The following is a 25,544-nucleotide window of genomic DNA, read 5'->3' on the forward strand; positions in this document are numbered from 1 at the left end:
TGTTTTTGCCCCCCATACCTACCCAGTTTGAGGTGAAGAACACCATTACTGTCCAGGGGTCTTGATCTCATTTGTTTTCTGTCAGTTAAAGAATTAAAGTGTAACCTCTGACCTCTGCCCCGTTCTGTTTTCCTTGGATCTGGCTCAGAAAGTTTGGTGCTGTGTCTATTTATCCCAAATTTGTGGACCTCCCTTTGCTCAGCTGACCCACCCTAAGTTAGGGGAGGAGGCCCCACCTTGAACTTGTCAGACTGCTCCACAGCCTCACCGGCAGGAGAAAGCCTGACCTTTGTCTTGGTGGAGGAATCTAGTCACGGCCCCTCTCCCCATCTGTCCCATTTCTAGTTCCTCAATGCTACTTAGCGCTGTGTTCTGGGCCTAGGAAGGGCCTGTCAGTAATTCAGTTTGGGTGTTTTGTTTTTCAAGGGTTTCTCTATCTAGTCCTGACTGTACTGAACTCAAACTCCAGACATCCTCCTGCCTCTGCCTCCTGAGTGCTGGGATAAGAGGTGTGTGCCACTGCCTCAACTCAGGCTTTGAGACAGGGTCTCTGGTGAACTGACCACGAACTTGTGACGTCTGGGGTCCCAGGTGGATATTATGCCCACGAGGCTAATCTAACAGGCAGTTCTTCAGGTGGCGTCCCTCTCTCCAGGTGCATCTAGGTTTGTGTCAGGTTGATCAACACTAACCACCAGCACGGGTGTCATCAGATCCCTGCTCTGCCTTTGGTTGCTATGGCGACTATATTCTGTAAGCACATTTTGTAGTACTCCTTCCAACAAGATACATTGATGAATTGGTCCAGAGGAAGCCGAGATGGCTGAGGTGCCCTTCCACTTCATGGGATGGGCCTCGATCTCCCCAACTGTAAAAGGGGAGGCATTTCAAGAACTTCCTGCCTCTGCGCTCTTACCTCAAACAGGCTCTAGGGTGGACACAGGTCATTTGTTTCCTCTGCTTGTTGAAACAAATGACACCACTCTGAAGGATGCACACTCTCATAGTTTGGGAGACCATAGATCTAAAGCAGTGTCCTGGGGACCTACAGGAGAATCTTACGTGCCCCTTACAAATTCTGGTGACTCCTGTTGTTCTTTGGCTGGTGGCCCCATCCTCCTGCCTCTACCTCTGTCATCACCAGCTTTTCTATGCCCTTAGCTCGGGTCTCCCTCTGCTTTTATCAGAACCCGACAGTACACTGAGGTGGCCCAGGTATTTCAGAGTGAGCTTACCTTGAGAGCCTTGACTTAGTCATGTCTTCAAAGACCTTCCTTTCAATTAGGGTCCAGTCACAGGTTCCAGGTCTTGGCATGGATATCTTTTGGGGGTATCCATTCAGCTCACCACAAAGGGAAAGCTGCACCCTCGGTCAGGTTAACCTCCGGACTCATCTGGTTTGTAGAATGGAGGACTAAAAGTTCATGGTAGGCCTTCAGATGTTTCCAGATTAAGATGGAAATACCAACCCTGAGTGAAAACCAGCTGCTTCTGCTTCTGCTTCTCCTCCCCCTCTCACCCCCCACCCCAATGGAAGACAATGTATTAGAGTTGAAAAGAAAAGCTCAGGGCAAGCAAGTTGTAAATCTTACAGCTGCTGGGAGAAGGATAATGGGGAAGACAAGCCAGCATTTTGGAGAGCAGCCACTTCAGAAAAAGAGTAAGGAAACCCTGAGTACCAGGAAAAGCATGCTTTGGTTCTGGCTAGCCTGAAGGAAGAGACTGAAGAGAACGAACGAGGAAGCCCCCTCCCCCACCCCCAAGCAGAACTTCCTCCTGAGGATACTGGTCAGCCATGTCTCCACAGACCGGCCCCAGCTGCCTCCCATCAGCAGGCGAGATGAACCCCACCTGGAGGACTCTTTGGCCAGAACTCAGGGACTGCAGGCTCAGTGTTAGGCCTTCCTGCTCTTCCAAGTCCCCGCAGCTTCTAGATCAAGGTGTGAGTGGCTGACATGGGGCCCTGGTGCGGGCAGGCACCCCCGACCCTCTCCCAGTGTTGTCTCTCTCAGGGTATGGACCTCAGATCTTCCTCTTCTTGGTCAGCTCCAAGCTTCTTGGCTCAGTTTACAAGCCCAAGCCTGTGACTGAGTCCTTTGCCTGGGGAAGAACCTTCTGGAGACTGAGCTAGTGCCGCTTTAGAGGACAGCAATGAATTCAGAAATGAGTGGTTACTTTGGACAGAGTTTAAGCTCACAAAATCCTTAACAGCCTTCACAGTCCTCTCACACAAACACCTCAAATCACAGGTTCACCTCTCCCTGTGGGACCAACACATACTCAGTCACTAAAATTCTAAGCGTTTTTGTGCTTCACCAACTTTTCCACCAATGTCTTTCTGTTCCAGGGCTCAAACCTGTGTGCTAAGATGCATTCAGTGATGTTTTTCAGTTGCAGCAAAAGACACAACGTATAAAACTCATCACAGCGATGGCTGGTGTCACCAAGGTGTAATTCCAGGACATTTTCACCACCCAGAAGAAAACTCTGTGCCCATGAATCCCACGTTCCCTCCTCTCCCAGCCCCTGCTGCCACTAATCTACTTGATCTCACGCTGCAGGATGTGGACATTTTGCACAAATCATCTAAAAAGGGTCCTTGTGTGACTGGCTTCTCACTCAGCATCGTGTTCCCAATGTTCCTCCATATTGCAGCGTCTGTCAGAACTTTACTCCTTGTTATGGCTGAATAATAGTCCATTGTATAGACTGACCACATTCTGTGTGTCTATTCTCCCACTGATGGACATCTGGTTGTCGATACCCTTTGACTATTGTGAATAGTACTGCTGTGAACATTTGCGGGTTTGTACAGATGTCTGTTTACCGTTCTCTTGGGTTGATGGGGTCACAGGGCGACTCTCTTAACTACTCAACTGTTTTCCACAGCAGCCCCACCAGTTTACGTTCCCAGCAGGCTGGGGTGTGTCACACCTATTGATTATCTCAGCAATCAATAAGTTGATGCAAGGGGATTGTCTCAAGTTCAAGGCCAGCCTGGACTACAGTATGAGACTGTCTCAAAATAAAAATGAACAAACGAACAAAGGCAAACATTTCAACATCCATGCCCAAGGGTTAAAGTTTTTCCTGTTTCTCCAGGGTTTGGTATGTTCTGTTACTTTTTACTTATAAGCATCCTGGATGTGATTAGGTAGGGCAAAGTTGAAAGCTAACTTTATTTCTTTTTAAAGGTTTATTTATTATATATAAGTACACTGTCACTGTCTTCAGACACACCAGAAGAGGGCACCGGATCTCATTACGGATGGTTCTGAGCCACCATGTGGTTGCTGGGATTTGAACTCAGGACCTCAGGAAGAGCAGTCAGTGCTCTTAACCGCTGAGCCATCTCTCCAGCCCTAACTTTCTTTTTCTACTATTTATGAGCACATGTGTGTTTGCATATGTGTGGGGAGTGTACACATATGTGCACATGCGTGTAGAGGCCCAAGGTTGATGTTGTGTATTATCCTGTCTCAATTAAACCCAGAGCCCCACTATATGATGAGTCCTTATCAGTTTGCCCAACAGTTTCCTCCTTCCAAGGCTGGAACGGCAGGCAAGCCACCATAGCCACCTGGTATTGACGTGGGACCAGAGGCTCTGTCCTCATGCATAAGCACTTACCCACGAGCCATCTCCACACCTGTTTGCTTATCTAGAGACAGAAGTAATGTTTTGAGACAGGGTTTTACTATGTATTCTGGGCTATCCTGTAACTCGTTATGTAGGCCAGACTGGCCTCTCCTGAGTCCTGAGATTAATTCATGCACTACTACACCCAGCTCTAGAGACAGAATCTTAGTCTGTAGCCCAGGCAGGCTCTGAACTCATAAACCCTCTCCTGCCTCAGCCCTCCGAGTGCTAGAATTACCAAAGGTGTAAGCCACTACACTCAGCAAAAGCTTGCTTGCTTATTTATTTATTTATTTATTTATTTATTTATTTATTTATTTATTTATGGCTGGCTGGCTGGCTGGCTGGCTGGCTGGCTGATGATTTGGCTCAGCAGGTAAGGGCACTGACTGCCAAACCTGCTGACTTCAGTTTGATACCCGCAGTCCACATGGAAAGGGAGAACCAACTCCCGAAAATTATCTTCGGATCCTCACATGGTTGCCATGGTGTGCGAGTGCACACACACACAATGTAAAAAGCCTTTAGGGACTAGAGAGATGATGGGTCAGTTGTTAACAGCACTGTCTGCTCTTCCAGAAGACCTAGGTTTGAATTCCAGCTCCCACATTGTGGCTTAAAACCATCTCCAGTACCAGGGCCCTGCCAGGCTATCCCATGTGTAGGGCTGGGAAGGCAGAGGAGGCTGCCTTGCGCAGAGGCCTATGGGTCACGTCCAAGGCTGTGGAGTGGAATCTACACTGCTGGACCACCCACTGCTGGGTGTCCCAATGGTTAGAACCCTCGTGTCAGGTGCTCTGCTAGATCCCTGGGACACCCTGAGTTAAAACTCAGGCTGGCCCCCGAAACCTCGTGGGTCAGTGCCAGGACAATAAAGTGACATTAAAATAACACAGGATGAGAAGTTGAGTAAATTCCACCCACTGGTTCCCTGGCTGAACTCTAGCACTGCAGGGAATGATGCTTTAAGACTTTAAAACTGCCAAGCTGCACAGAACCCGTCTCAAAAATCAAAAGAATTAAAAAATTGTTTTGTTTTGTTTTGTTTTGTTTTAAAGACAGGGTCTTTCAAGGTAGCCTCAAACTCACAATCCTCCTGCCTCAGTCTCCAGAGTGTTGGGAGTCTGGCCTTTCTTCCCCTGACTGTGAGTGTTGGCATCTACAAAGACTTGGAGCCTGTGATGTGCCTATCAGTCTGGGGGTATTATCTTCCTCAGTGGGAATGGTGGCCACTTGAGAACTGACTTTGTGGTTACTCATTAAGCCCGACATTTGAATTTGAAAGGAAGGCATGGTACAGGACATGTGGTAGAATATTATCTAGAGAGATGCTGTGATCTACACGTGTCCCCCATGGATGTCTGAGAAATCTGACCCCCAACACCACAGGCACGAGAGGCCACAGAAGGCTCATGAAGAGTTTGACTGTCTTCATGGGAATCTGCTGTCAAAGCTACTGTCACTGTGCTCTTTCCACCCAGCATATGCCTCAGCCTCTGAAACCACAACACATAAATACATTTCTGTTCATGATAAATTCGCGTGGTGATATGTATGTATCTAAAATCACAGCACTTGGGAGACAGAAACAGGAGGATCAATAGTTCAAGGTCTTGTATGGCTAGATAGTGAATTTTAGGCCAGCATGGGGTATGTAAGATCCTATCCCAAATACCAAACAATAGTACTTGAGAGAGTACACATTCATGGTGGGAATTGTCTCTTAAGTTTGGAGACAGAGCATGAAGGTGATACACATTATTTAGTTATTTCATTAAAAATAAAAATAAGGGACTGGAGAGATGGTTCGCTGGTTAAGAGCACATATTGCTCTTACAGAGGACCTGAGATTCCCAGCACCCATACTGGGTGGCTTACAGGCTTACAACCACTGATAACTCCAGCTCCAAGGGGTCTGATGCCCTCTCCTGGCCTCCAACGGTACTGCATGCATGTGCACATACCCACACAGAGATCTACAGATACACTGATTTAAAAGAAGGAGTGGGCTAGAGAGATGGATTAGCATTTAAGAGTGCTAGCTAATCTTGCAGAGGACCCAGGTTTTGCTCAGTTCACAATCATCTGTAACTCAAGTTCTTGAGGATTGGGTACCCTCTGCTGGCTTCCGTGGGCACCAGGCATGTGTGTGGGTAATACATGCATACATGCAAAACACTCATATACATAAAATGAAAGTAAATACATCTTTTTTTAAGTTAAAAGAAATAAAGGCTCAGTGGGTAAAGGCCTGCCCCTGGCAACACTTAATGACCTTAGTGTCCCCAGGGTCTTGTACATGGTGAAGGAAAGGAATAGCTCCTCAAGTCATCCTCTGATCTCTACACATACACACACACACACACACACACACACACACACACACACACACACACACACACACACACACAGAGCTGAACAAGCAAGCACTCCCAACACTGGCATGCAGAGGTAGGAGATCCCGGGTTACACAGTCAGACCTTGAAGAAACCAACTCAGCAGCTGTCCTGAGCACTGACACACATGTCTGCTGCAGTGTTCTGTGAATGGTTTTGAATATCCAAATGATCCTTGGACACGGGCGATAGAAAGCTGAGAACCTACACCAACCCCGCCTGCATGATTTGTTCTGGGAAGACTTCCTGGGAGGAATGGAAACCAGTTCCACTGGCTCTGCTGACTGAACAGAGTCACTGAGCCCCACAGGAGCAGGGCTGCCCCATAGGGAAGCCTGAGTCCACCATGTCATCACCATGGGAAGTCCTAGTCCTCAAGAGCACTGGTTCTCAGCCTGCGAACCTTTAATTCATGTTGTGGTGACCCCAACCATAAAATTATTTTCACTGCTATTTTATAACTATAATTTTGTTACTGTTTTGAATCATAATATAGAGATCTGATATGTAGGATATCTGATATGTGAGCCCATATGAAAGGGTCAGTCAATCCCGAAGGGGGTCTTGACCTACAGGTTGAGAAACACTGCTCCGAAGTCTGAAAAATGGACCTGAATTTCTAGAACATTCCAAGTGGGTCACACCTACAATCCCAGCACTTAGAGGGTTCTCATGAATGGGAGGCCAGCCTGAGCAATATAAAAAGCAGATGTAGGTTAGCCTGGGCTAGTGAGACTGTCTCAAAAAACAAAAATATTTCATCTAGAGATGGGACTTTCCCTAGCAGGGAGATAGCCACTGACGCTGAGGTCATTTGTTATTGGCCTCAGGTAGAACACTGTCGTTTTAAATATAAAAATTACTGAGTTGGGTGGGTAAGGGAACATCCTCATGGAGGCAGGGGGTGGGGAGATGGGATGGAGGGCTTTAGGTGGGGAAACCAGGAAAGGGGATAACATTTGAAATGTAAATGAAGAAATATCCAATAAAAGAAAAAAAGGAAAGAAGTCAGCTAAAAAAATATTACTGAATTGGGGAGTTGGCTCAATTGGCAAACTGCTGGCCTTGTAAGCATGGAGATCGGAACTAGACCCTAAGACCCACATAAAAAGCTGGCCTTAGACACGTGGGGCGCACACCTCTAATCCCAGCACTCACTTGGGAGGCAGAGACAGAATGATCTCTGAGTTTGACCAGCCTGGTCTACAGAGTAAGTTCCAGAACAGCCAGAGCTGCCATGCTTGGAGGGAAAAAACATTAGGGCATGAAGCCAGAGAAGTAACTCAGTGGGTAAAGGCGGTTTGCCCCCTAAGCCTAGAGACCCAAGTTCAATACCCCCAAACACACCCCACAAAAAGGTGCAAAGAGAGAATTAATGTTACAAAGTTGTCCTCTGACCTGTATGTATGCACGTGCGCACACGCGTGCACACACACTCACACACAGACACAGACACACACAGACACACACACACACACACACACACACACACACACACACACACACACAGGCAAATGAAAAAATATTTAAAAAAAAATGAATCCCTAACTGGCCTGTGACCGGCTCTGTGGATAGAAAGCCTGTTGGCCTGACTGGTGTACCTGGAACCCACATAAAGGTGGGAGATCCAACATGTTGTCACCCACATGCTCTGAGTGAAGTTACTGCCAGCTCGTAACCTCCACAGAGTGTCTTGTCACACTGTCTGCCCCCCCCCACTACATAAATGCATACATGTAATCAAAATGTTAAAGGTGAGCAGTGCCTGAGGAAGGACACCCAGGGTTGTCTGACCTCTGACCTTAACATGCATGCTCACACCCTTGCATGCGTGCACACACTTGTATACTCCTTTTTCTTTCCTGAAGGCCTAAGAGAGAGGTTGGTGAGTATTTACCTTGTTTTTGTATTTTAAGGTTTTACTCTGTAGCCCAGGTTAGCCTCAAACTCACAGTGATCCTCCTCTCTGAACCTTTCAAGCATTGGGACTACACCCAACATGTGTATCACCACACTAGTTTTGCTGTTTTTCTTTTAAAGAAACAGTCATAAAATTGGCCATTTAGCCATCTTAAACAATACAGCCCAGAAGCACTGAGCATGCTCACACTGCTCTCTGAGTTTTTAATAGCTCCTTTAGTTTTATGTGTACGGGTGTTTTGCCTACGTATGTATATCCCTGTGCACTCCATGTGTGGCTGCTGCTTTTGGAGGCATCAGATCCCCTGGAGCTGGAGTTAGAAACATTTCTTAGCCACTACGTGGGTGCTGAGAACGGAGTCCCCAGCAAGGGCAGCCATGCTCCTAACTTCTGAGCCATCTCTCCAGCCCGCTTCTTTGAACTTTTAAAAACACTTCTTCCTTCTTTCTCCTCTGGTCTGAAGGTCCAGGCTTCAGAGGTCATTCCCAGACAGTGGAGCGGCAGGATCTAAAGAGTTTTCACTGACCACGGGCTAGGTGTGAGTACATTGTACCAATTCCTTTAACCTCACAAATCCACGAGGCCCTTACTATTAACCTTCCTGTTCCAAGAGAGCAGTGGGATTTAAAAGACTGTGACAGACCTGGGAACTGAGGGGCTGGGGAGCATATGCCAGTGGGAGACTCCTCGACTTGCACACATGAAGTCCTGGGTTTAATCCCAGCACAGCAGAAAACATCCAGCACCCAGTCCAGATGGTGTGTATACACCTGATATTGGAAAGTTGAAGAAGGGGGATCTGAAGTTCAAGGTCATTCTCAGGTATAGAGAAAGTTTTAGGCTAGCCTGGGCTACATGAGACCCTATCTCAAAAAAGCAAATAATAAAACAAACAAAAATAACAATAAAAGAAAACTGGGAACTGAGCCCAGACAGCCTGAGTAATTGGACTCCTCAAACTAGAAATGGTTTTGTTTTAGGCAGGATCTGGCTGGCTTGGAAAGTGCTACATAAACCTGGCTGGCCTTGAACATGTGGAGCCGTCATCCAGCCTTTCCTTCCACAGTGCTGGGCTCATTCTCCATACCACTGCCCAGCTGCAGGCTGGAATTCTTTTTTTTTTTTTTTTTGGTTCTTTTTTTTTTTTTTTTTTTTTTTTTTTGGAGCTGGGGACCGAACCCAGGGCCTTGCGCTTCCTAGGCAAGCGCTGTACCACTGGGCTAAATTCCCAACCCCCAGGCTGGAATTCTTAATTACATTTTACTCGTTTTATATTTTGTGGGGTGTGGGTAGAAGAGTGCATGCCACAATGTGCATTGAGACAGTCAGAGGTCAATGTCCAGGAATTGGTTCTCTGCCTCCTTCCACCACTTGGGTCCAAGGGATTAAGCTCATATCTTAGCTGGGCTGCAAATGCCCTTCACGCTTTAAAAGGGGACAAAGGCCGAGAAGGTTGTAGGTGGAAATCGGTTCTCTACGGAGACCTGGGTTCAGTGTAACTGCTGGTTAAGAACTCCAGGCTGGGGGCAAGACGGCCCAGTGAGTACAGCGGTGGAGCATCAACTTACAACTGGTCCCACCCTCCCTAGCAGCACAGATCATTAATGATGATAAGATATCAAACAATGCACACATGTCACTGGGTCAGCTGCCCCACACTGAGGAACTGGAGATAACTGCCCTGAGTCACTAAGCAGGAAGCACGGGAGGAACACCACCCACCCCGGGCTCGGGCTCCCGGTGGCTTTGGTTGGTAAGACAGGAGGAAGCTAGGCATTTAAACTGCTGAGTCACCTGGGCAGTCCTAAGAGCCACCTCAGAGGAGGAGGATGGCCATCCTCATGCCATCTCAGCACCTTTCCTGAGAGACTGAGGCTTGTCACTCAGCAAGCATTTGCTGAGCACCTACTGCATACCAAACACGGGGCGGGTCAGGAGCATCTCCAGTCTGAGGTAATGAGATCCGAAGGGCGACAGAAGAGCCAAGACCCAAGGTGTCCAGAAGAGAGTCACTACTGAGCTGAGCTGTCGGAGGAGGTGACACATGACTTCAGACCTGGATGACAGTTTAGAAACTCCTAGAAAAGTGGAGTGTAACAGCTGGGGGTACAGCTCGGTGTCCATGTGACCCAACAAGTTCAGTCCTAGACATTTATCTAAAAGAAATGGAAACATCTGCCGAGACAGCATTCCTACTGTCTGTCGTAAGAGCTACAAGGTGGGATGGATCTCACAGACTGTGCTCTGTGTGTGCAGTGGAAAACAGTTCACACCAGAGCATGGAGGGCTTCTCAACTAGGCAAGGGAGTAATGCACTAGGCACAGGAAGTCATGTGTCCTGGAACACCTTTTCCACACTCCCCAACCCCTCCTCCACACTTGCCCAGGGCCTTGAACGTACTAGGCAATTTTTGTTTTGGTTTTTCGAGACAGGGTTTTTCTGTGTAGCCCAGGCTGTCCTTGAACTCACTCTGTAAAACAGATTGGTCTCAAATTCATAGAGCTCCTCCTGCCTCTGCCTCCAGAGTGCTGATTAAAGATGTGTACCACCACCCGTTTGGGCCAGTTTTGTTCTGTTTTGAGATAGGGTCTCATGCAGACCAGGCTGGCCTTCCAAGCACTGAAATTTCAGGTGTGAGTCACTACACCCAGCTTCATGTATGATCTTTATTCTATTCAAAGCCATAGAGGCAGAAAGCAAAATAGTGGCTGTCACAGACAGGGAGAGAGACAGAGTGAAGAACCCAGAAGCACTGAGCATGCTCATACTGCACACACACACAGGGGAGTTAAGGGTTGGTGTTTTCAACCTTGAGACCCGCAGCTGTAGGCATGTGATCTCAACACTGAGGATTTTCAAGCTTTAAAATATTATGAGATTTTCATCTCATTGAAAGGAAAAGTTTTTAAACAAAGAAAAAGATGAAATGCCCTTAGTGGCATATACCTGTCATTCCAGTACTCAGAAAGCAGGGGTAGGAGGACTGATGGAGGTCAAGGGCCGGCATTAAGTCTACATAATGACACAGTTCTGAACCACTCAGGGCTACATGCATGCTGTGACTGTCTCAAAAAAGAAAGAAATAAGACAGACAGACAGAAAGAGGGAAGGAAGGAAGACAGGAAGAAAAGACGTGTGGGGAGATGCCTATCTTGCTCAGGAACAGTGAGGTCAAAGGTCATGAGTCAGGAAGAAGCTGGGACATCTGTGGGGCAGGCAGTGGGCAGTGGACAGAGGTGGAGGATGTGAGGTAGAAAGGACAGGAAGGTGGTTAGGCAGGGACCAGTGGGCTACCTGGAGGTGGCTTTTAATGTAGGAAGACAGGACATTGGAGGGTTTTGGTCAGGGAATGACACAATCACACATTCTGGCTGAGTGTGGTGAATGTGGTGGACAGGGGCTGAGAGAGGCCTCATCTTCTTGCTGGGCTGGACTTGGCTTACCTTCCTTTGTCTATGAGGAACTGTGGCCTGGGACGCGTGTCTGCAGTGAGCCCTCAGGAAGTCCTGCTGTTTTTTTTTTATAACTGAGGGAACCTTATGAGTAGGAACTTTTGAAACATTTCAGAGAATTATGTGCAGAAAGTGTCAAGGCAGCCAGAACCCTGGGCAGCAGCAGTCGCCTACAGATACATGGCAGACAGATTCTGGCAACAGGTCAGTAGCAGACACACCTCAAAGTGATGAGAGACTGTGTTAGGCAAGCAACTTGGGGCTTTGCTAACAAGGCCTGCTTGGGTTCCCTGACCTCTGACCCTCAGTTATCTGGATTTTTCTAGACAAGGCCTAGAAAAAGGGAGTTTTCTCTAGGCAGGAGCCTGGCTTCTTGTGTCTTTGCAGAACAGGAAGGTGGCTGATCTGGGCACACCCAGAAAGCACGTTCTGGCACCCATGTCCTCCAGGCTGCGTTATCTTCCCAGATCTCTCCATATCAGTTAGCCTTTATTGCTCCCCTAGCATGCTGCTTGCTCTCTTAGCATACTAGCTGGGCCTCTTTCAGAGGGGTCCTGCTTACTCATAGCAGGTGTCTACATACTACCCTCTATGAGAATCAACCCTTCCCTTTCCTCCTGGCTCACTCCTGGGTGTTTCCACACCTCCTCACACTCACTGTAGGCAAAGGAAGCCTCTTGAGGTTTTTGTCCTTAAACCTGTTTTCCTCCCACACAAGTGCATCTGAGGTAACAGTCGTGTGGCAGTTGCTCAAGCCGAAAATAATCTAGGCGTCTGATCGGACTCCTCCCTTTCTTCAGGCCCCAGAATTCATCTCCAGGCAGGAGCTGACTGTCAATCATTCCTGCTTCTTGAGAGGATCCTGTTTCCTCATGGCCGCTCTTCCACCTAGATCTGAATTACTATCTCCCCTGAGGATCAGCCGTCTCCCCCTTGGGCCCTGCTCTGCACAAGCAGATGCTCAGATTTTCTTTTCACCTGAGAGTTAATTATTTATTTGTTGTATATATGTGTGTTATATATGTCCCTGCTTGTATGCTGTGTGTACACATGTATATGTGGGTGTACATGCATAATATAAGCCAGAGATTAACTCAGGGAGTCTCCCTCAACTTCCCTCCCCCTTTTTTTTTAACATGCGTGTGTGCGTGCGTGAGCCTGCGCAGGCCAGGGGACAGCTGTGTGGCATCAGTTCTCTTTCCACAGTGGAATGTGTGGACTGAAGTCAAATAGGCCTTCTCACTTGTGCTCCACCTTCTCCTCTGAGGCAGTGTCTCTCACTGGGCATGGGGATTACCAACTCCTGTAGAGTGGGTCAGCAAGCCCCAAGATCCTCCTGTTTCCTCCTCCCCAGAGCTGGGGTTTTAGTAAAAAAGCCAGGCACATCTGGTTCTTATAAGCGCTCTGGGGACCTGAGCTCAGGTTCTAACATCTGCACAGTCAACTTCACCAACTGTACTATCTTCTCAACCTCTAGACCTTACTTCTCACAGCAGTCTTAGATTTATGAAAGAGGTGGAAAAGCTGGTTCAGGAAGGACATATCCACCCGTGCCCTGTTTCCCTCTTCCTCTCTCTCTTTCCCCTTTATAGCTCTGGGATGGACCAGCATCCCATCTCCCAGCTGTACTTTTCACTTTCCTATTCTTCACAACTTTTTTAGTGTGTGTGTGTGTGTGTGTGTGTGTCTGTGTGTGTGTGTCCGTGTGTGTGCATACATGTGCATGTTTCTATGTGTGTGTGTGTGCATGTATGCTTGACTTTGGGCAGGTATCCATATCTATGTGCATTTGGAGACGAGAGATGACATTGGATGTCTCCCTCTGTCACTTACGTTTTGAGACAGGTCCTCCAGCTGAACCTGGAGCTCCATGTTTGGGCTGGGCTGGCCAGTGAGACCCTGATCACCAAGGTTACAGATCTATGTTGCCCCAGCTTTTTCATGGGTGCTGGGATTAGAACTTAGGTCCTCATAGATGTACAGCAGGCATTTTCCACACTGAGCCACCTCCCAGCCTCCATTCTTCAGGTCTTACAAGCAGTTTACTTTGTTCACGTCTTACAAGGCACATTTGTCACAATTAAGGAGACATCAAGTAAAGGCTAGAGTTTGTTTGGATTTTCTCAGTTTCTCCATTTTTGTCTGTTGTCTTAGTACCAGGGAAGCATACTACATTTAGTTCACATATCTCCTTACACTCCTTTTTGCTACTTCTTGGACTTTTTTTAGGGGGGGAGGTGCAGGGTAGGCAGGTCTAATGTAGCCCAGGTCTGGCTTGAACTCACTGTGTAACTAGGGATGACCTTGAACTCTTGACCCTCCTGTCTCCACCCACTAAATGCTAAGATTACAGGCATGGCATGCACAACCATGCCTGGTTTTATATAGTTCTGAGATCTAACCCAGGACTTCGTGCATACTAGGCAAGCATTTTACCACCTGAGCTACCTCCTGAATACTTGCTTGTTTGTTTGAACTGAGACATGGTCTCATTCTAGTCCTGGCTGGCCTTGAACTCCTGGCAATCTTCCTTGTGGTCTCGAGGTTTGAGGTGTACCCATCAGGGCTTTGGGAAGGGCCCTTTCCTGCGATATGTCCCTGGTTTTCTCTGGGAAGGCAGGTTTTAGAAGGCAGAGCTGTCCTGACTTATCAAAGGTCCTTATACAGATGCCACTGGATGAAGGAGGACCGTAAATTCAAAGTCACCTCAACTACATAGTCAGTCTGTGAAGTTACGCTTCTCCCCTTCTCATACTGCACTCTTGGAAGAAAGTCTCTGTGCACTGCCCACACTATGACCAGTAGGTGAGTCATGAGATTCTCGGGGCTGAAAATCAGGTCCTCCCGGTCCTGGCCCACACCCTCTGCATCTCCAAGCTTGGCTTAGCTGACCTCCTGGGCCTCACAAGCTCTGGCACAGCGGGCCCTCTGTGGCCTCATCTGCTGCCACTTCCCTATTAGTCACTGCCCTCAGGCACACTGCCTTCCTTGTCCCTCAATGTGCTCTCCCTCCAGGCCTGTGCCCAGCCTCTCCCTCTGTCTAGAGCCACTTCCGGCTCCTGCTCAACTGCTTCAGCCAGTTTCTGTGTGTGATCACTCAGGTTACAGGACGGACATCTCTGCTGGAGACATCAGGAGAACGAATGGCCTCTGTGGGGTGGGGGGCTGTCCATAAGTTACTGCCATTCCACCCACTCAGCTGCCGTATAAGCCTTGTAGAAGGCATAGTGCCCTTCACACAGCTAGGGTACACTGTAGAGAACCTTGACAAAGGGCTGAGAGTGACAGTGTCTTCCAGAGATTTGAAAGACAGAAGGAAAGGCTGAGTGTGGTGGCACTCTATCCCAGGACTCGGGAAGCAGTGAGTTCCAGGGCCGCCTGGTCTACATAGCAGTTCTAGACTGGCCAAGGCTGCAGAGGGAGATCCCATCTCAACAGAAAGATAGAAAGAAACACTCACACTCACACACCATGGGGCCTGGAACTGCAGCTCAGAGGTATAGCACTTGTTAACATTGGGTTTGGTTCTCAGTAACACACACAGAGACACGGAGAGAAGAGAGAGAGGTGGAGGGGGAGGGGGGAAAAGGGAGAGGCAGAGGCAGAGGGAGAGGGAGGAGGGGGGAGGGAGGTAGGGAGAGAGGGAGAGAGAGAGAGAGAAAGAGAGAGAGAGAGAATGAGAATGAATAGCCAAGAGCCAAGTGTAGGTGCATACACATCTGCAACTTGAGGCAAGAGAATTGCTATGACTTTGAGGCTGTCTGGAGACCACAGCTAGTACCAAGCCAACCACCACGACAAGACAGATGGCATGCATCTGTAACCCCAGCACTTGTAAGGTGGAGGCAGGGGGATCAGGATTTCAAAGCTGGCTTTTGCTTTATAGCAAAAATAAGGGGGGTTGGGGATTTGGCTCAGTGGTAGAGCGCCCTAGCAAGCGCAAGGCCCTGGGTTCGGTCCCCAGCTCCGAAAAAAAGAATAGAAAAAAAAAAAAATAAGGCCAGTCTGAATTACCTGAGATCCTGTCTCAAGAAAGCAAAATAAAAATAAATTAGGAGGCAGGAGATGCCTTTCATATCAGCACTGGGAGGCAGAGGCAGGCAAAACTCTGTGAACTCAAGGCCAGTATGCTGTATGGAGTGAATTTCAAGACAGCCAGGGATATATAGAGAAATTCTATCTTAAACAAAAAATAATTAGAAAAGCATAAGTATACATAACAATAAAATAGGGGGACAGTGACCAGTCACCAATGCAGGAGGATTCACATCACCGGCAGCAGCAGACCCAGAATGGGAGAGCACTTACTGAAGAGTTCCCTGAGGACCCCTGAGAGACTCCAGAGGCTCCAGCCTCGGGGATAAGTGAGAAGTTTGATCCAGACTGACCCTGGGAAAGAAAACAAACAGTGGAGCGGAGCGCTTGCTACAGCCCTGCCTGCCTACCACACACTTCAGATGGTTGTCTGGGCCCTGGGCCTAGAGCTTCATGTGTAGTGGTTGTGACAGTATCAGTGCCCCCTCCTCCAGCTTGGCAGGAACAAGTGTACACGCTCCCCCAGAGGCCAGCCCACTCATCCTAGGTCTGAGGGGATCCTGGAGAGACTTTCTAAAGGCTCACAAGTAGTTGAAGGAGATCTGGCAGCTCTGGTTTATATGTGGCTTAAGCGCAGCCTCAGGGCTTCACGACAGAGGATGCAATCCCCACTGTGAGCCACCGAGATACAAAATCAGTCAGCTAAGGTGTCCAGCATCGAGTGGAACCTCACAGGTGTATGTAAGTAGTGGCTCCTGCCACAGGTCCTGTGCTCCTCAGGGCTCTGGATCAGTACTTTGTTATGTGAATGGAACTGTCTAATATGCTGGCACCCACAGAAGGGAACAAGGCAATATGAGCAGAAACAAGAGCAGAGGCAGGGCACACAAAGCCTAGGACTGAAAGTTTCCAGCACAGACTCTAAGACCGTTATGCCTAAATGTTTAAAGCAGTAAGTACCCAGCTGGCGTTGTTGTTGTTGTTGTTGTTGTTGTTTTGTTTTTGAGACAGAGTTTTGTAAAGCCCACCCTGTCCTCAGACGCCCCAGGAACCTGTTCCTCCTGCTCCCACCACCCAAGTGCTGGGGACACAGGGATCACGCCTGGTTTGCGGTGCTGCTGAGGGTGGAACTCGACTCTGTTACTTCTTAGGCGAGTGCTCTACCAGCTGAGCTACATCTAGGCCTTACAAATGGCTACAGGAGGGGGCCATGGTGGTGCGCACTTGTAATCCTAGCACTCAAGGCAGAGGCAGGTGGATCTCTGCGAATTCAAGGCCAGCCTGGTCTACAAAGGGAGTTCCAGGACCGCCAGGCTATTACAAACGAAAAGAAAAGAACAAAAAAGAAGGGTTTTTAGGAACTAGAAGCCTAAACTGGGGCCTGGAGACATGGCTCCAGACATGGACATGAGAGCACCGGCTGCTCTTCCAGAGGACCCTGGTTTGGTTCCCAGCAACCACATGGTGGCTCCTAACTGTGGGGTTCATTTCCAGGAGATCCAATGTGCTCTTCTGGTCTCTGTGGGCACCTGCTCGCGCTCGCGCTCGTGCTCTCTCTCTCTCTCTCTCTCTCTCTCTCTCTATATATATATATATATATATATATATATATATATATATATACACACACACACACACACACACACAAAGTATTCATAAACAAATAAAATAAAGAAAATACCAAAATAGGAAATAGATGCTGAATATTGCATGAAAAAATTTGTTCTATATTTGTTGCAAGTTCCAGACAGACAGATGGAGAAGCAGACAGACAGACAGTGTGGGGCATAAGAAAGCTGATGACTCAGAGCCCAACTTAGACCCAATGAAAAGCAGCCTCCAGATCCCATGAGGCCAGAGAATTGCTGAACAACTGCACCAGTGCTGGAACGTCTTTGACTGTGGGCCCTGCCTCTGCCCTCCCCCTCCAATGTGGGCATCTAGGGGCACAAAGCCCCTTCTCTCCCTGAGGCTGCACACAGCGGGAACCAGTCCCCATCATGGAAGCCTGTCAGCCTGCTGCCAGCTCTCCCTGCCAGATGTCCTTCACCCACTGTTCAGTCTTTGTTGTCCTGCCTCCGCCTCCCTGGTTATCTGTGGGTTTAAAATAGACAGGCAAGGGAGGAATGTTGTCCAGCTACTCAGCTGCTACCAGCCCTGCTTGCAGCCTCAGATCTTCCAAATCCTTCCCCTGCAGCGAGTGGAACGGCTCGCTCGCTCACTCGCTCCACCTGTGTCAGAGCTTTCTCTACTGAGTTAAAAGGAACACTTTGAATACAGAAAACCAGCCAGCACACTGCTGCAACTGAGAGGCTCTGAAAGAACACCCTAGAACACAGCTCCTGATGTTCTAATATCCTGATTAGAATAGCCTTTATTCTAAGGCTACTGTGGTCCTACTAAGGGTCAAGGACGCACATCATGACCAGGCTGATAGAGTCCAACTGATCATTACTTCTGTTTGTAAGAAGAATGTTTTATTTTTACATAAAAGAGCCAAGACAGTCAGTCTCACTTTCCACATGGGAGCACTGAGTCCAAGAGGCAAAGCAAAGCAGGCATATGCATGTAACCTCAGCACTCGGGAACGTGAGTCAGGACGATTGCTATGAGTTTGAGGCCAGCCTGGTTTATATAGTAAGTTACAGGCCAGCCTGAGCTACAGTAGGAGACCCTGTCTCAAAGCAAAAAGTGACAATGACAAAGCAAAACAACAACAGCTACACACACACACACACACACACACACATACACACACACACACACACACAGAGGAGGCTGAGTGTGGTGGTGCATAGCTTTAATCTCAGCACTCAAAGAGTAGAGGTAGGTAGGTCCATATGAATTCAAGACCAGCCTAGTCTACATAGTGAGTTCCAGGCCAACCAGAGTTACATATTCTCTACATAGCTGTCCTAGAACTCACTATATAGACCTCAGACTTACAGGAATTTACCTGCCTCTGTCTCTCAAGTGCTGGGATTAAAAGCTTCTGTTAAGTGTGTAGACCATGTTATTCTCACTGACCTCTGACCTATTTCTACACCTGTCTCCTTGATTTTCACACATTTCTTTCTTTGAGACTTCGTTATTTTTTTTTTTTTTTGGTTCTTTTTTTTTTCGGAGCTGGGGACCGAACCCAGGGCCTTGTGCTTCCTAGGTAAGCGCTCTACCACTGAGCTAAATCCCCAGCCCCGAGACTTCGTTATTTAATTATGCATAGGTGTGTGTGTGTGTGTGTGTGTGTGTGTGTGTGTGTGTGTGCATGCATGTATGTGTGCAGGTGACTTCAGGAGCCATTGTGCCAGATTCCTGGTAGCTGGAGTTACAGATGGCTGTGAACTGCCTAGCATGGGTGCTGGGCTGTCTGCTGCCCCTTCCACACATTTCCTCACCCTCATATGTAAACCTCAGGAGAAGGCCGGGCCTGTTTTGCTCACTGGCAGTTCCCAGTTGTAGAAGCTGCTCAGGAAAGACATAAGCAATGATGGAGGAGTGAAAGCACACAGGTGGGGTGTGGGAGGAAGAATGGAGCAGGGTCAGATCTCTCTTGGCTGTGCACATCCTCCAACAGTGAAAATGCTAGATGCTTTGTGGGAGCCTCTGAAAAAACACAATGCATTATTAATCCCTTTTTCTCTCTTTTTCAAAAAGGGCTGCCTTATCCCATCTACCCCAAATTTGCTCTTTCCTTCAAACTACAGTTTGGTGTTTCTGTTTTAATGTAAAGTGTGATGTGTGTGATGTGTGTATACCACAGCATGCATTGGTGGTGAGAGAGCAACTTTCAGGAGTCTGTTCCCTTCATCCGGGACCTGGAGAGCAAACTCAGGTTGTAAAGATGTACAGCATGCAGCTTTCCTAGCTGAGCCACCTTGCTGGCCTTCGTTTTGTTTGAGTTAGTGACCCCATCATGTAGCCCAGGCTACCTTCAAATTCATAATCTTCTTGCCTTAGCCCTGAGGTGGGATTGCTGGCTTTTGTTGTTGCAATGGGCTTCTAGTACATTCCATATATGGTTTCATAATGCCAAACTGAAGGGAAAGGGTGTGACAAAAATTGTGGCAAAATGTCCATCCCATCATAGTGGGCCGGCTTCTGGAAGCCTGTGGGAGGCTGGAAGGCTGAGGGGTACACGTGGCTCCAGTGTGAGTGAGATGGCCTAAGAGGATCAGCACTGGCAGAGCCACCCCCAGAAGAGCTGTGAGGTGTCATGAAGTTAACTCACATCCTCACACCTTTTCTTCCAGAGACATGCAAAACTTCACAGTGATTAGAATGTTCCAGATTTAGTGCCTGAGTTAACACCTTCTGTTGAAAAGAATCTTCACTTAAGAAAAAGAATGGCATGGAATTAAAACAATAAAACAACGAAAGGAAACCCAAACTGTTTGCTGTATTGCTAAGGAGAGTGAAAGCTGGATCCAGTGTGGCAGGTTTATAATTCCAGGTACTCAGGAGGCCTCTGGAGGAGGATGACAAGTTCAAGGTCAGCCTTGGGCAACTTAGTGAAACTGTCTCAAACATAAAAAGTTAAAAAAAAAAAATCCGGAGAGAGGGCTCAGTGGAAGAACATACTGCTCTCCCAGAGGACGGGGAGCTCACAATCACCTGTAACTCCAGCTCCAGGGGACCTGAGGCCATCTTCTGGCTTCCAAGGGCAGCTCCACTCAGGTGCACACACAGCACACAGATACATACTTTAAAAACTGAGTGGCTGGGGGGCTGGGGATTTAGCTCAGTGGTAGAGTGCTTACCTAGGAAGCGCAAGGCCCTGGGTTCGGTCCCCAGCTCCGAAAAAAAGAACCAAAAAAAAAAAAAAACCAAAACAAAAAAAAAAACTGAGTGGCTGGGATGGAGCAGTTCACTTGCTAGCATGCTTGCCTAAGAGGAAGCCCTGGCTTTGGTCCTCAGCATCACGTTAACATGAAGTGTAGTAGTCCATGCCTAGTCTCGACACACAGAGGTCTGAAGTCAGCCTTGTTCAATCTGGAGTCCAGTCTGCAATACGTGAAGACCCAGTCCTAAACACTGAAAACCAGAACACCGCCAAGTCTTGGAGGTAGATTTAGATTCTTCTGAGACAAGGCATCAAACTGAAGGTCAGGATGGCCTCAGCATTGTGCCAATCCTCCTGCCTCAGCCTTCCAATCGCCAGGACACCATAGTTTGCTTAGAGCTTTGTTTTCATTTTGGTAGAGAGCTTGCCTGGCATGCTCAAGGTCCCAGATTTGACTTTCTCTTTAGGAAAATGAGAGAGGGATGGGAGGGGGGTGGAACTTTCACACACCATTAGGAAAAAACCTAAGGAAATCTAAATATGGTAGACTATAGAGTTAACACCATTTTGATATTGGTTATCCATAGCAAATGTACACATTATAAGGTATTAACAACAAGTCAGAGAGAATGTTCTCAGTTATCTTCTAGATGTTTCTGTCCATCTAAAACTGTTGTAAAAAAGTAAGGCTGAGTGTGGTAGCTCACGGCTATAATCCCAGTGTTCAGCAGGCAGAGGCAGGGGGATCATTTCAAATTTGAAGTCTGTATGGTTTATATAGCAAGGCTCCATTTAAAAAAAATATAAGACAATATATTCTATTTGCCAGGTATGGTATCCCATGTCTGCAATTCCAGTTCAAGGGAGGCTAAGGCAGGAGACTGAAAGTTCAAAGCCAGCCTAAGCTACATAGCAAGACCTTATCTCAAAACAACAACAGGGGCTTATGAGATGGTTCAGTGGGTAAAGACAGTTGATAAGCTTGATGACCTGGGTTCTGTCCTTGGGACTCCCATGGTAGAGGACAGCCCACTCCTTTGGTATCTCTGCTGGCATGTACAAACTCCCACCTCCACAACGTAAATAATTCAATATAATCAAAAGGACCAAAAAAACCAATTAAAAATTAAGAAGTGATTTGGTTCAATTTCTAGGAATTTTGTGGATGTGTTTAGATGTTTAGTGTTCACGGCAACAAAGGCATACTGTGTAACATTAAAAAAGAATTTGGGGCTGGAGAGATGGCTCAGCGGTTAAGAGCACTGACTGCTCCTCCAGAGATCTTGAGTTCAATTCCCAGCAATCACATGGTGGCTCACAACCATCTGTAATGGGATCCGGTGCCCTCTTCTGGTGTGTCTGCAGACAGCTACAGTGTACTCATATACATAAAATAAATAAATAATTCTTTAAAAAAAAAAAAAAAGAAAGAATTTGGGGGCTGAAGAGGTGGCTCAGTGGTTAAGAGCATGCACCGTTTCTCCCGAGGACCAGAGTTCCAACTCCCAGCGACCTCGTTGGATATCTGTAACTCTATCCAGGCCAGAGCCTCTGTGGGCACCTGCACTCTTGTGCTGATATTTACACGTAATTAAATAATAACCATACATTTTAAAAAAGCATTCGGTATAGCTAAAAGCACTACAGTGCCAACTGCGGTGCTCTGACATCTCACTTCTGCTAAATAAGAAACCACACGGGGAGCACACACCTAAAATCAGAAAATGTCTCCAGCTGGGAGCGGTGGGGCACACCTGAAATCCCAGCTGTGGAGAGGCTGGGGCAGACGGATGGCTGCAAGATCAAAGCCAGCCTGGTGTACAGCATGATGCCTTGTCTCAAACAACCAAACAAACATCTGGAACAAGAAACCATCTGTTTACTGTTACCTCTGGGATACAGGTCAACAGACATTTCCAAACTTTCTACTTTTTTTTAAAAAATGACCATACAAAAAGCCGGGCTTCATCATGACATTTCAGTGTCTGTCACACACTGTTTGCCCACACTTGTTCCCTGCCCCACTCGCTCCCCTTTTACTTCCATATACTGGGTTTGGTTTTGGGACAAGGTCTTATTTTGTAGCTTCCTCTGTAGCCCAGGCTGGCCTTGAACTAAGAGCAATCCTCTTGTCTCAGCTTGCCAAGGGCTGGGATTATAAACATGAATCACCACGACTGGCGTTGTTAGTGTTTAATGGCCACAAAACAAAAACAAAACCAAAAAGCCCTCTATTATGTGTATATATTGCATTTTCTTTCTTTTTTCCTTTGTCTTCTTCCTCATGTAGCCTAGCTTGGCTTTAAATTTGACAGGTAGCTGAGAATGGCCTTGAACTTCTGATCTCCCTCCCTTTACCTTCTGAGTTCTGGAAGACAGATGTGCAATACTGGGAACTGAACCCAGGACTTCATGCTAAGCAAACACCATAATAATTGAGCCACATTCCCTAGCCTACATATGGCTTATTTTCTTTGTCCACTCAGCTGTGGCTGGGTCCTTAGATTAATTCTATATCTTGGTATTCATGAATATTGCTATAATTCACATGGCTGTGCAGGCACCAGAAGGGGTATGGCTGTTGATGTAGTAGCTCTAGCCGTTATATAATTTCTATAATGACAGCATTTATTTAATGCCCACCAGCAGTGTATTGATACTCCTCTCTCCCACCCACCCCACATTGGTAACCATCACTGGATATTATTTTCCTTCTTTTTTTTTTTTTTTTTTGGTTCTTTTTTTCGGAGCTGGGGACCGAACCCAGGGCCTTGCGCTTCCTAGGTAAGCGCTCTACCACTGAGCTAAATCCCCAGCCCCATTATTTTCCTTCTTTCTTTTTGCTGGCTTTCCTTGGTAGTTTGTTTTCATTTTTTTGTTTGTTTGTTTGTTTTTTGTTTTGAAGGTTTTTTTTGGGGGGGGGTGTCAAGACAGGGTTTCTTTATGTACTTGTTCTGTAGATCGGGGCAGCCTCAAACTCATCCCAAGAGCTGGGATTAAAGGCACAAGCCACTACCCACCCAGCTAAATAAATAGTTTTTTATTTAATTTTATTTATGTGTTTGAGTGTTTTGCCTGTATGTATGTGCACTGTGTGGATGTCTGAAGTCCATAGAGGACAGAAGTGGAATCAGGTCCCTGAAGATGGAGTTATAGATGGCTGTGAGCCACCAGGTAGATACTGGGAACCAAACTTGGGTCTTCTGCAAAAGCAACAAGTGCTCTAACCACTGAGCCACATCTCTCGCTCCTACAGTTCGTTTCTTAAAACATGCTCTGGAGACAGTTTTGGTTTCAAGCTTCTCTCTGGAGTTCTGGCAAACTCAGGGCCTCGAAGTCAGGTCTCAGTAAGTTTGCTCTGAACCTGCTGAGCATACACACGGAAAGCAGAATGTGTCATCAGGCTGGGAGGAGGGGAGTGGAGACAGAGGGACACGTCAGTGAGCCCTGTGAGATAAAGGAGCGCTACATGCAGCGTGCATGTCCAAAATGTCACACAACTAAGTATCTAGTAATGCTTAGAATGGCTAATATGGCATCAGGACACACACAGTCTTTAATACCAGCACTTGGGAGCAGAGATAGAATACATACAAGCTTAAAGCCAGGCTAGTCTACAAAGCAAAGTCCAGGCTAGCCAAGGCTACAGAGGGAAATCTCTCAAAGGAAGGAAGGAAGGGAGGAAGGGAGGGAGGAGGGGAGGGAGGGAGGGAAGAGAGAGGAGGAGAGAGGGGATCAGTGAAATGGCCAGATGGTTCAGTGGGTAAAATACTTCCCCAGCGAGTCTGACGACCCATGCGTTATGAGAAACCACATCAACAAACAAACCAACCGGATACCTGAATGCAGTGCACACACGGACAACCCCAGCACTCCAAAGGCAGACTGGCTTGTGGAGACTGGACCTCCTCTGGCACCCCGAGTGTCATCAGGTCACAGACTGGAATGCTGCAGCAGAGAGAGATCATCTCACAGCAAGAGAAGGAAAGAATCAATTCTCAAAACGCATATACCCACACTCACACACGTATGGATATGTACAAGTCAGTGTAAAGTAAGGAAATAGGATATTAATTATTCTCTGAGCAGGGAGAAAGGAAATGGCTGGGGGAGGAAGGCTATACGGCTTCAACCCACTCTCTGATATACCTTCCTTAACCTGGTAAGGATACTGGTACATAAATTAAAAAAACCAAGACTCGATCTTCAAAACAATCAACTTTAGGGTTAGAGAGCTGGCTCGGCAGTTAAGAGTATATATTCTATTCTCACGAGTACCTGAGTTCTGTTCCCAGCATACACATCAGGCAGCTTAAAACCACCTGTGGTTGCAGCTCTAGGAATCTGACACCCTCTTCTTGCCTATGTTCTTGCACGCTCACACACGCTCACACACATAAACACCTAATTAAAAGTAAAACCTTTAACAAAATAATGAGGTAAATGTGGTTGGACACACTTTGGTAATCCCAGCACTTGTGATGCCAGTGCAGGAGAATCACCCTGAGTTTGACGCCAGCCTGGGTTACATAGGGAAATCTTGTCTCAAAAACAAAACAAAACAACCCCCCCCAACCAAAACCTTAAAACCAACCCTCTCAATAACCTATGTCCTCTATTTTCATGGCACACCCAAATAACACCAGCTTTAAACAGTCATTAAAATCTTCTGTGAACCCTCTTACTCTCCAAAACCAAAACCACATCTACACTTTTATCCTTGTAGATGACTCGTGTGAAGGTAACTTTGGGTATTCAGGTGTGAGTGCATGACGGCTTGTCAGGCTGTGAGTCTTCAAAGGGTGCGGCTCCCACACCTGATGCCTTGAGGATCATTCCTCCAGCACCTACACACAGCTGCACAGTCAGGGCCAGGCACATTCACACATGTTCTCCTACCCTTCCCAACCAGAAACCTTTCCCCTTATCTCTGAGACAAAATCTTACACAACAGTCAAGGCTGGTCTGGAGCTTACGTAGCTCAGGCCTCAAACTCACAGCTATTCTCCTGGTTCAGCTCTGTAAGTGCTGAGACGGCAGGAACAAGCTACCATACCTGGCTTCCAATTGGACATCATTTATAAATAATCCTAACAGTGACCACTGAAGAGAAGGAATTCTACCTAAGGTTAGAAGACCTTACCATTCAAATAGGAAGGATTTCCCCCTCTCTATTTTACTCTGTGCTTGTCTAATAATTCCTGATACTGTGTGGCAAGAGATGCCTGCCTTACCCAGCAACAATGTTCTCTTAGAGAAAGGCCCTGCCAGGCATGTATGTATGTACGTATGTATGTATGTGGCCCTTGATCCCTTAGAG

The 25,544-nt window shown here is 47.2% G+C and overlaps 1 long non-coding RNA gene across 4 annotated transcripts in view; it reads right to left on the minus strand.

Moving 5' to 3' along the window:
* Window positions 1-25,544, minus strand: part of LOC102552690 (uncharacterized) — a 36,400-nt gene that overhangs the window by 8,548 nt on the left and 2,308 nt on the right. The window contains exons 2-4 of one of the 4 annotated variants that reach the window (XR_005491714.2): window positions 24,064-24,172; window positions 15,718-15,798; window positions 1,236-10,034 (exon numbers count right to left, since the gene is read on the minus strand). This is a non-coding gene — a long non-coding RNA (uncharacterized LOC102552690). Of the gene's footprint in view, window positions 1-1,235; window positions 15,799-23,249; window positions 23,589-24,063; window positions 24,193-25,544 lie in introns of those variants that run through there. The other 3 variants (XR_005491713.2, XR_005491715.2, XR_595339.4) reach the window with 3 other exon arrangements.

Source organism: Rattus norvegicus, chromosome 12 (assembly GCF_036323735.1).
Source record: "Rattus norvegicus strain BN/NHsdMcwi chromosome 12, GRCr8, whole genome shotgun sequence".
Taxonomy (NCBI): Eukaryota; Metazoa; Chordata; class Mammalia; order Rodentia; family Muridae; genus Rattus; species Rattus norvegicus.